The sequence below is a fragment of the Arvicanthis niloticus genome, chromosome 20 (genome assembly GCF_011762505.2).
Source record: "Arvicanthis niloticus isolate mArvNil1 chromosome 20, mArvNil1.pat.X, whole genome shotgun sequence".
Classification (NCBI taxonomy): Eukaryota; Metazoa; Chordata; class Mammalia; order Rodentia; family Muridae; genus Arvicanthis; species Arvicanthis niloticus.
The window spans coordinates 47,862,910-47,874,542 of record NC_047677.1 but is presented as its reverse complement, the minus strand read 5'-3'; the positions used below and the strand labels follow the sequence as shown (position 1 = coordinate 47,874,542).

The 11,633-nt window shown below is 52.1% G+C and overlaps 1 long non-coding RNA gene across 1 annotated transcript; it reads left to right on the top strand.

Annotated features, from left to right (window-relative positions):
• Nucleotides 1-7,442: 7,442 nt before the first annotated feature.
• LOC143435205 (uncharacterized) lies at nt 7,443-9,821 on the top strand. The gene is made up of 4 exons (XR_013105301.1): nt 7,443-8,230; nt 8,331-8,542; nt 9,329-9,399; nt 9,701-9,821. It is a non-coding gene; the product is annotated as an uncharacterized LOC143435205 (long non-coding RNA).
• The last annotated feature ends 1,812 nt before the right edge of the window (nt 9,822-11,633 follow it).

The window sequence follows — 11,633 nt, the reverse complement described above, 5'->3', positions numbered from 1 at the left end:
GGAGGACCTTGCTAAGGCGGGGGTGGCGATGTGTCACAGAGCCACAGGCTGGGCAGCAGTAATCAGCTGTGTGGCTGGCCGGAAGGCCTGGAGTCTCAATCTTCCCCAGCCACCCTGGTTTCCCCTCCTGACTCATTTATCCCTCCTTGTGCCAGCCTTCTGCCCTCTGTACCTTCCCACGTCCCACCTGCACCCTCCCCAGGGACTGAGGACACATTTCAGGCCAGCCGTGTTATTGGGTTTTAAATGATGCGATGGCTTTTTAATTCTTGCTTTAATTGCCTTTTCATGCAGGGCACTGAGAATGGATGATTACCAGACAACCGGGCTGGGCGGTGACATTCCTTATCCAATGTTCCCTCAAGCCACAGTGAAGGAAGGGAAGGGAGAGAAAGACCCCCTCCTCCTCGGCTTTGAGCCTGCAGCCACCTGGGGCCCTAGCCTGGCCTGGCGCTGTCCGCGGTGCTGACGGGCTGAGCTCTGGCAAACCCTGGCACTCTTGTCAGGCATTTTGGTGAGGGCTGAATAATTTAAACAAATAGACTTGGACATATTTCCCTCTTCCCTCGGGGCAGGAAAACATCCCCTGCAGAGTCTCTGGAATAAGTGCCCCTCGTTCAAGGGTACTCAGGAAAAGGAGAGATCAGGAAGATGGAGGAAGAGGGGAGGCTGAAGCATTCCTGCTGTGGGTGGACCTGCTCCTTAGTTCTCACGGGAGGGGTCCCCTGAGAAGATGATCAGCCGTGGTGAGCACGTCAAATCCACACTGGGCCAATTTGTCAAAGCCCATGGTGGCAGACTGGCCCTCTCAGCCGAGCGAAGGAGGAGGCTCTTTCTCTAAGAGTCTTCAGCCGCAGAGGGGGAGGGGGCCAGGTCTGCATGGAACTGGCTTGGGACCTCACTGATAAATGCTGTGCCCAGTGAGAAGATGACTCTTTATGGGGTTACATAGTCTGTGCAGGGCAGGGCTGGGCAGGTAGAGTAAGGGCTGAGGAGCTGGCTCAGCAGTTGAGCACTGGCTGCTCGCTCTTCAAGAGGATCTGGGTTTGATTCCCACCACCCACACAGAGGCTCACAAATGTTTGTAACTGCAGTCCCAGGGGATGTAATGTCTCTGGCCTCTCAGGTGAGGACACATACACATGGCCCTATACATAATTTAAAAATATATTTTTTAATGTATGGGAAGGGCAGAAACCTAGGGAGGTAGCTACAAGGTGGGGCAGGATTGAGGGGAGGTTGATTTCCAGACTGGCTGCCCCCAGCTCTCTGGGTTATGTAATCCTTGGGATTAAGAAAAGCCTGCTACTCACCCTTCCTGAATTTTTAAAAAATTAATTACTTGTATTTTTGCGTGTTTGGGTGTTTTGCCTCCATGTCTACCTACCTATACTGTGTTTGCATGCCCGGTGCCCTCAGAGACTAGAAAAGGCCATTGGATCCCTGGAACTAGAGTTATATATAGACAGCTGTGAGCTGCCACGAGGATGCTGGGAGTGAACCTGGGCCTGCTGCTCTGATCTGCTAGGTCGTCTAGATCAGGCTCTCCTTGAATTCCAGACCTCTCATCCCCACCTCTCCAGTGCTGGAATCACAGCATGTGCCCCTGTGCCCAGCATCCACACTTTCTTTGTCCCCCAGCCTCCGCCCCTTAGGTCTACCTCAGGGCCTGGCCTTGAGTTACTGTACCCCATGGGACTTTCTCTGAAGACCCCAACTATCCCTGGCGTACCTACGATACTTAAAACCCTGTGTGTCCAGCTGGCCCACGATCAGTGAGGATGGCAGGAAGACAGTCCAACCTCCTTGCAGGCTAAACTCTCTCTGAGGGAGGGATCAGAGAGCCAGCCCCTAAAAGCCGATTCTTGAGATCTGAGGAGACCGCTGGAGTTTTGCCAGGCTACCTGAGGCTGCCATCAGGGAACCTCCTCCTACAGATTGGTGGGTGGCGGCTTGCGATCTGGAGCCCAGAAGCTATAGGAGTACAAAGGGGAACTCCAGGGAGGGAGGGGAGGATCAGAAGGCCAGGGTTAAGCAGTCCCTTCCATCCCTGTCCGAGAGGGTGTCTGTCAGCTCTGTGCCCTTCCTACCATCATCTGGGTGTGGGGTGTGTGTGCAATTCGCTGAGGTAACCCTTCCTTCAGAAGGCCGGCTTCTCTTCCCCCTCCCTCCTCCATTTCCTGGGTTTTGCTTCTTCATTGTTTTTCTTCTTAAAAGGAAAGAGCCAACGACAAGCACCTGTCTCTCAGGCTCACGCTGAGCCTTTGCTGCTGTGGGTGGCGGAAGAGGTGTGGGAGTGGAGAAGGACAGTTCCTTGGTCAGGGCTCAGACCCCAGCAGCCATGGGGTCCCCTGCAGCGGAACAATCAGCAGGAGTTTGAGGACTCTGGTAGCTTGGCTGTGGGGCCCATTCCTATCAGGAGACTTTCCGGATTTCGCCCTCACCCCCAACTGACAACATGACTCGGCTCCCTGAAGTTTGAGCATCAGTTGCTAAAGACAGAGAGACTCAGGCTTCCTCTGGGCAGTGATGGGGCTCCCCGGTGTGTTCTGTCCAGGCTGTTCCTATCAAAGGCAGCTTCCCCTCTATTGTTCAAATCTAAAGCCTCCTGCCATCAGACCCAGAGCATGTACAGACCTTTTAAATGTGAGAGCATCCTTGTGGGTACTGGGCAGGGAGACGCCGAGTGTGGGTGCCAGGCAGGGGACAGGACCCCAGGTCATTCTGGGTGTTGTAGACTGTGGGAGATAAAGATAGATATCAGTTGAGAGGCCAGAAGCAGGCTGGGAGATGAGGGTGGGTGGGAACCAAGGTTTTGGGTGCCAGGAGGCAGCCAGCGGGCCAGGTGCAGGGAAGCTCATTGTGAGTTGCTGATGGTCAGGCAGGGCCAGCAGGGGACCTGAGGGTGTGTTTGTTTGCTTAGGGGTGGGTATTTTGTTTTATTTATTCTGAGTCAAGGTCTCACTGTGTGACTTTGGCTGGCCTGGAATTGCAATGTAGACCAGATGACTTTGAACTCACAAAGACCCACCTGTCTCTGCTTCCAAGTGCTGGGACTACAGGTGTGTGTCACCACACCCAGCCTATTGTTTGGTTTTGAGACAGGTAGTCCAGGCTGGCCTTGAATTTGCTATGTAGACAAGGATGTCCTTCTGCTGGTTCTCCTGCTTCTACCTCCCAAATCCTGAGATTACAGGATGAACTATCTCCCCCAGCTGGAGCCTGAGTTCTCCCAGGTGGCTCACTGAAGGAATTAGGAGACCCTAGAACGGCTGAAAAGGGACAAGAGATGACCAGATGACTGGAGGTGAGACCTGTTTGCCTTGGATGGTGACACAGAGCACTGCTGAAAAGCTGGGCTGCAAGGAAGGTGCTGCCCCAGGGGACTTCCAGGCTGGGTCTAGAATGTGCGGTGGGGGGAGCCATGGAAGCCAGCCAATGCTAGGATAAGCAGCTGCTGGCAGACACCCCAAACCGTGGAGGAGAGCACTGTGGCGTTTCTTCTCCCTCCCACCAGTCTCCAGCCAGCAGCCTTCGTGGACAAGACTGACAGAAAGCCAGCAGGCAAGATGCCCAGGAAGTTAAACTGCTGGGATGGCCAATGAGAGTCAGACCAAAACTGCTGGGTTAGCCAATGACAGTCAGACCAAATGTGGGACTAGGAGGCACAGGGATGGGGCCAGTGCAGACATCTCCAGAAATGAGTAAGAGGAGGAGGAGGAGGAGGAAGAGGAGGAAGAAGCAGCAAAACAAAGCAAACCAAAAAGTAACTCTACCCTCAAACACACTGCATAGTTAAGAGTAATTTTTTTTTGACTTTAGGCTTCTAATCCCCCTGCCTCCATCTTCTAAGTGCTAGGTGTGTACCACCATCTCCAGTTTATCTGGTGCTGGAGGTTCAAACCCCAGCTAAGTAAGCATGCTACCAACTCAGTTACATTCCTGCCCCCCCCCCCGGAATTCTTGAGTAGCCCCCCCCTTCATGAATTCCTGGGTTTTAAAAGCTCAGTCACACACAGGTCTACATGTCTGAAGTGTATGTGCAGGCACATGGGGTGCTGAGGAGCCCCAAGGTTTCTCCAGTGCCACCATGGGTTGTGGCCTCTGTTCAGCCCTGGCTGCGGGGTTGGAGGTGCTTGGAGCCCAGAATTGCTGGGCTCCTGTTTTTAAACAGACCCTCCCACTGTCTCACCTCCAGAACCCTCCTCTTCTCTTTGTAGGGAAATGGACTTGTCAGGAACCCGCTTGTAGGACACAGAGAGGAAAGATGTGAGCAGGCGTGAAGAGGCTATGACGGCAACCACTTAATATGAAAAAAGGGATCCAGTGACTGCTTGGACAGGCAGAGAAGTAAACAGTCAATCAGAGGCTACTGGAAGGAAGACGTGTGTGTGTGTGTGTGTGTGTGTGTGTGTGTGTGTGTGTGTGTGCATGCTCGCACTCACAGGAAGGCAGCCAGCTAGAAGACAGGCTCACTGGCCACCCAACCAACCAGGAGACCCTGGTTCCATTGCTGAGCTGCATCCACAGAACAGGGGGTTTACAGGGCCTTTGGACTCTGTCCCATCCACTTCCTCCTCCGTGGCAGCCCGGGTGCCACCAGTATCCCCAGCCAGGGACTGCTTCCTTCCTCACCCACCATTTGGGAGAAGTCCAGTTTTTCCCGGGTTCCCTGCCAAAATGGTTCAGGGGATCCCCGAGGAATTCTCACACAGTCTCCACAGCAGTGGTTTTGCCAGCATGGCGCCCAGGGTGATAGCCATCCCAGCTCTGCCTGCAGGGCCTGCAGGTGCCCCGCCCACCCACCTCCCATCCCCAGGGGAGGCATTTTCAGGTCAATTGCTTTCTCCTCCAACCCCTCCCTCCAAGCTGGCACAAAGGCTGAGTTTCCTCCTTTCCCAGTTTCTGGGGTGAGGGTGTTAAGCCATCTTTCCTTAGGGTTTATCCTGTGTAAAAACAAAACAAGACAAACAAAACATAAAGAAACATGGCTGAGGGGCTGGAGTCTCTGGACCCTGGGTCTCTGTTACTCCCCAACCTTTTGCCAATTGGCTCCACCCTCAGCTGGAAACCCCCCTCAGTTAGAAGCTCATGCTGAGGCCACTGACTTCCCTGAGACTGTCTGTCACCAGAGTACAGTGCCTCCTTCCTCACCCCACCCCCAACCTGCACAGACAGGGAAAGTACCAGAGAAGCCATGGCACCTACAAAAACCACATGCCCCAACCAAATCTGCCCAGACATGGTTCAGCTGGCACACAAAAGTCTGCCAGATTGTTCTCCCTTCCTCAGGACAAAGCTACTTCCTCCCAACCCCTTCCTCCCCCCCCCGCCCCCCCAAAAAAACTCAAACAAACCATGATTCAAAAAACACTTTACCATTTCTGGTTGTTACAGTTGAAAATTGTTGGGGCTCAGCTTGACTGTAGCCCCTTCTGACCCCTCCCCCCCCCCAGTGACACAGCCATTCCAACAAGGCCACACCTCCTAATCCTTCCCAAACAGTTCTACCAATAGGGCTCAAGTGGTCCAGCCTCTCTATGAGCCTGTGTGGGCCATTCTGATTCAAATGACCACACTAGGGGTTACCAGCTGCCTAGCCAGGGCACTTTGAACACTGAATAGATAATAGGACAGAGGCGGCCTGCCCAGTGTGTACTCTATAGTGCATATGGTGTGTATGACATGTATACTGAAGTGTGTGTGTACCATACAGTGTATATGGTATGTATGCTAGTGTGTGTGTGTGACAGGTTCATTAGATTATGATTTTAAAAAAAAAGGCAAATTTGCCGGGCGGTGGTGGCGCACGCCTTTAATCCCAGCACTTGGGAGGCAGAGGCAGGCAGATTTCTGAGTTTGAGGCCAGCCTGGTCTACAGAGTGAGTTCCAGGGCAGCCAGGGCTACACAGAGAAACCCTGTCTTGAAAAACAAACAAACCAAAACAAAAAACGGACAAATTTATTTTCTGGATATGAGTACACTGTCACTCTCTTCAAACACATCAGAAGAGGGCATCGGATCCCATTACAGATGGTTGTGAGCCACCATGTGGTTGCTGGGAATTGAACTCAAGACCTCTAGAAGAGCAGTCAGTGCTCTAACCGCTGAGCCATCTCTCCAGTTCCCCAGATTATGATTTCTTGTACTGTTCTTTGTTTGTTTGTTTTAAGATTTAAAAAATTGTGGGGGCAGCTTAAGACAGGGCCTCACTACGTAGCTTTGGCTGTCCTGGAATTCATTCTGTAGACCAGGCTGGCTCTGAGCTCAGAGATCTGCCTGCCTCTGTCTCCTAAGTGCTGGGATTAAAGGCGTGTGCCACTACAGTTTTTAATTGTGTGCACTGGGGGTGTGTGCTTGTGCGTCCAATGTCCCTGGACCTGAAGTTTAGATGCTTTTGTGAGAGACTCACCATAACTGCTGGGAACTGAACTCACTCCCTGTGCAAGAACAGGGTCTGCTTTTAACCAAGAACTCACCTCTCCAGCCCCGTTCCTCTGTTTTTGAAATTCTCCATTAAAAATAAATGCTTTGAAAGAACGTGAGCCTGGTCTGGCAAGATGGATCAGTGGGCCCAGCCTGGTGTTTAGTTGGCACATCTGTGACAATTCTGAATTCATTTAGGGGCTGCAGGTAGAAGGACACAGAGAGCAGTGAGCGGAGGCTCCTGGGAGACAGACAGTGTATGTGGTGGAGGGGGGTTGTCAAGTGGGCAGGGACTGGCTGAGCAGCTGCCAGGTCTGGTTACTGTCCCCTGCTTTGTGGTCTGATGTCTTCATTTCAACCTGTGATCTAGTTCCACCTGCCGGGTCCCATTAGCAGGTGACAAGTGTTCTTTAGGCTTCCTGAACAGGGCGGAGAGGAAGGCTGCTCTCCTGGGTCCCCCCCTTCACTGTGGGATGGGCACTGCTGGTCCTACGCTTCTGCACAGGCACATCGCTGTTTGGTCCCTGTGGGTCGGCACAGACACCCTCAGCTGGTCTCCCTATGTCTTCTCCTGGAGTCGTTGGTGTCCTAGACAGTTCTAGAGGTCCAGAGGAGAGGTGGGGAGGTGTTCCTCTTCCTCGCTGGCGAACGCCACCAGATGCAGACAGAGGAGCTGGAGAAAGAGCTCTCCAGCATGGAGAGGAAGGAGAGAGCAGAGGATGTGGAGAGGAGGGGAAGGCTGTGAGGAGGGGGCATGGGGCACGTAAAGGACAGGGAATCAATCCAGTGTGGTAGAGGAGAGTGAGGGCCAAGGAGCAATGGATCAGTGACTCCTGAAGTCAGGAGCTGTCACCATACTGGGGCAGTGACTCCTGAAGCCAGGAACTGTCACCACAATGGGGGAGTGGCTTTTGAACCAGTAGCTGTCACCACAATGGGGGAGTGGCCCTTGAAGCCAGGAGCTGTCACCACAATGGGGGGCGTGGCTCTTGAAGCCAGGAGCTGTCACCACACTGGGGTAGTGACTCTGAACCCTGGAGCTGTCACTATACTGAGACAGTGGCTTCTAAAACCAGGAGCTGTCACTACACTGGGGCAGTGGGTCCTGAAGCCAGGAGCTGTCACCACAATGGAGCAGTGACTCCTGAACCCTGGAGATGTCACCACACTGGGGCAGTGGGTCCTGAAGCCAGAAGCTGTCACCACACTGGGGCAGTGGGTCCTGAAGCCAGAAGCTGTCACCACACTGGGGTAGTGGCTCCTGAAGCCAGGAGCTGTCACTACACTGGGGTAGTGGCTCCTGAAGCCAGGAGCTGTCACCACAATGGAGCAGTGACTCCTGAAGCCAGAAGCTGTCACCACAATGAAGCAGTGGGTCCTGAAGCCCAGAGCTGTCACCACACTGGGGTAGTGGCTCCTGAAGCCCAGAGCTGTCACCACACTGGGGTAGTGGCTCCTAAAGCCAGGAGCTGTCATCAGAATGAAGCAGTGACTCCTGAAGCCAGGAGCTGTCACCACAGTGGAGCAGTGGGTCCTGAAGCCAGGAGCTGTCACTACACTGGGGTAGTGGCTCCTGAAGCCAGGAGCTGTCACCATACTGGGGCACTTTTAACTTGAGGCACCCAGTCCCACTTCTGCAGGATGCTTATACCCACCTAACACTGCATGGGCTGGCCTGCAGGTCTGGGTCCTGCGGGGTCACTCTCACTGGATCTCCACCCCAGAAGGTTGACATTTCCCAGCCTAACCACAAGGTCTCTATTTCTCCAGACTACCCTGGGTCCACAAGCTGAAGTTCTGGAGGTGAGTCAAGGAAGATCAGGGAGGGTGGATGGCAGCTGGGAGAAAAATGGCAGCCGAGGCCTGAGGCTAAGAGGCCCCTCATTACTCATCCCTACCCCAGCCCCCCACACTCACCCCTGCTAGAAGCATCTTCATTGGGCCTACAGAGCTTCCTTGTTCTTGGAGTCCAGAGTCCTAGGAGTCGCCCAGTCACTACTGTGATCCCAAGAAGACAGAGATTTCACCACAAGGAGCTGCCCAGCCCTGGCTACCACCCTTGGGGAAACAGGCCTGGAACTTCTGCAAAGTCACTAATTATCAGCGTGACTCAAGGTGAGTTGCTGGGTTCTCTGGGTTAATTTGTTTGTTTCCTGGTGGCCTAGGCCAGGTTGATACAGATAGATAGTGGGATCCGGGGGGTTGGGGGGTGGGGGTGTGTGGTTAGGATTATTTCCAGGTTCTTATTTATGTCCTGGAGAAAGCAGTTGGATGGATAATGAGAAAGAAAGAAGAGGAGCGGGAGGGATGCTCAGTGGTTAGAGCACTGGCTGTTCTTTCAGGGCTCCTGAGTTCAATTCCCAACACCTATATGGCGACTCACAACTCTCTATAATTGTGGTCCCATGGGCAATGCCCTCTTCTGATGTGCAAACATATACACATAAGCATGTACATAATACTCAGGTACATAAAATACATAAACAAATCTTTAGCTGGGCACCACCACCTTTAATCCCAGCACTAGAAAAACAGAGGCAGGCGGATCTCTGAGTTCAAGACCAGCCTGGTTTACAGAGTAAGTTCCAGAACAGCCAGGGCTACACAGAGAGACCCTGTGTTTTGGGGGTTGGTGTGGGAGGGGAGATGCACTTCCGAGGGAAGAGGTCAAAGGTTAGCCACACAGCAGCTCCCACCCAGTAAAAGGAACTGTCATGGGTTATTTGCATTATGCAAGGCTTTCTTTGCCTATATTTGCATACATTTGCATACACTTGCTTTCTGGAGCTTCTACCTGTTCCCTTGGCTTTGGCGGTACTGGCTGGGGGGTGTAGAGAGTGAGGTGGGGGCAGGTTCCAGAGTTCTTTGCAAACTGGTTTCTTTTATAAACTAATTTTGCAGCTGTGGGGGTTTGGGGAAGGAAGCCAACCTTTCAGAGCTCACTCTCTGCCTCGTGTTCTGGCCTCAAGAGGGTGAGTTACAGCTCCTTCCCTGAGGGGCAGGGCTGCTTGAGGGGACTCCTTTGAGGGTTCCAAAGGCCTTTCTGGGCCTGCCTGGTCCTCTGCCCCCACCTTGGCTTCTGCCTCAAATTCACCTCTCTCTTCTGTGAAGTCCCTTGGATTGTGTGAGAACTATCAACAATGAGGCTTTTCTCTCAAATATCATAAACTTTGAGTTTAGGACAAAGAATTAAAATCTCTTTATCTCCCCCATTTGTAAGATGTTTCTGCCAATGTTTAAACCCCTGATGCAGCAAACTCTGTTTGTACGTAGGCTCCTGTGTTCCAGGGATCGGATGGCTTGGGGCAGGGACCTCCTCCCCTCTTCTCCATCTCCAGTGTGCCAGTTCTTTTAGACTAGCCGATTGGGTAATAAAACGTCCTGCCTCTTCCTGTCTCTGTGTTCCTTCTTCCAGTTGTGCCTTACTGATCAAGAGTAAACTTTGCCTTGTCCAGATACTTTGGTTGGAGTAGTTGTGGCTGTCTTGCTACTTTGTGGGGTTTTCTCTTTTCCACCTTTTATGTTCCCTGGTTTGACCCCCATCATTAGATAGGAGAGAGACAGACAGATGGAGGCAGAGAGAGAGATCCTTGAATCTAAATTCTTTCCTTCTGTTTCTTTTTTGAGCATGACTACAAACCACACAAACAAACACACCCAGAATACCACCTACCCTGCCTTTCAGGGCTCTAACATTTATATTGAAAGACCCCAAGGGAGATCCCCACTCAAGTCTCAGGACGTCGTGCACCAAAGGACTCACGAGAGACTGGCTTGATGCAAACACATGAGGCAGTTTAATATAAGAGCTCTGGGTCAGCACGTATCTCGCTCAGGAGACAGAGGAGTTGACCCCGAGGCTCAAAGGATTAGGACTTTTATAGGCAAGGGGTGGGGGAAGTGGGAGATTTTCACGTGGGTACACATGATTGGTTGTTTTACATTTTTGAATATCAGCAGGCTGTATAGGCTGAGCGGGCCCAAGAGGGGGAAGGGTGAAAGAACACCAGATGGCCCATTACTCATTTGGACATATCTCTGTTCTTTTAAGGATGTCCTTGTATATTTTTTATCTTTCATGGCCGGCCAGTTCCTTGGATGATTCAACAGGCCTTTGTCCTGTAACTCCACATCCTTTGTAACTAATTAACTGGGCCCAAACCTGCTGACAGGCATTTTTGACTATTTAGGTTAGGGAAAAGGAATCACAGTCACAGGGCCCTGTTATTCTTATTAGTTTGGGCCTATTTCAAAATTTTCTTTCAATATACCCTCTGAAAACTTCCCAGAATTCCAAACATCACACAATGGCTGAAACTATCTGTAGCTGGCAAAGCCACGCCTCTGCTAGGGCATGAGGCAAATCACAGTCAGCTGCTGCGGATGGTCTGAAGCAGGCCATCTCCCAAATACCTGGGATTAAAACAAAAATACATTCTTATAATCTCTCTCTCTCTCTCTCTCTCTCTCTCTCTCTCTCTCTCTCTCTCTCTGTGTGTGTGTGTGTGTTTTAAATAACCAAAATTCCAGAATTCTAGCTACAAGTAGTGGCCTCTTTCTTTGTAACCCCCAATTTATTTCTAACAGATTACTCTTCACTCTTCTTCCCTTCTGGGCCTTCTGGATCTTCTGGATTAGACTGAGCATCCAGCTTGTCCTAGCCCGCGAGGCCAGGGAGGCCTTACCTATCTGGACATTGCACAGGCCCTGCAGAACATGGACCAATCAGCTGCAGCCAAGAGGCAGGACCAGAGATATAACCCTGTGGACAAAGAGGGACCAGAGCTTCTAGGTCCTCCTCTGCTTTCTGGCCCTCCTCCAGCCCAGGCTTTATTAAAGCTGGTTCTCTTCTCTCCCACTGTCCCCAACCCAGGACCACACAACCCCAGGGGACAGCTCTCCCTTCCTCCTTTTGGTCCCATTCACTTGCCCATCCTCCACAGCCTGATTTACTGTTTGTGAATCAGTGGTTGCATGCAGCCCAAGTTAGCCTCAAACTCACTGTAGAGTAGAAGATGATTTGAATGCTTGATCCTCCTGCCTCCACACCCCCTCCCCCAAACGCTAGGATTACAGGGTGCGTGCTACCACATCTGGTCTGTTTGGTTTTTAAAACAGGGTCTTGCTATGTAGCCCTGACTGTCTTAGCTCAAGGTCCTCCTACGCCTGCCTTCTGCATGCTGTGATGACAGGCTTGTGCCACTGG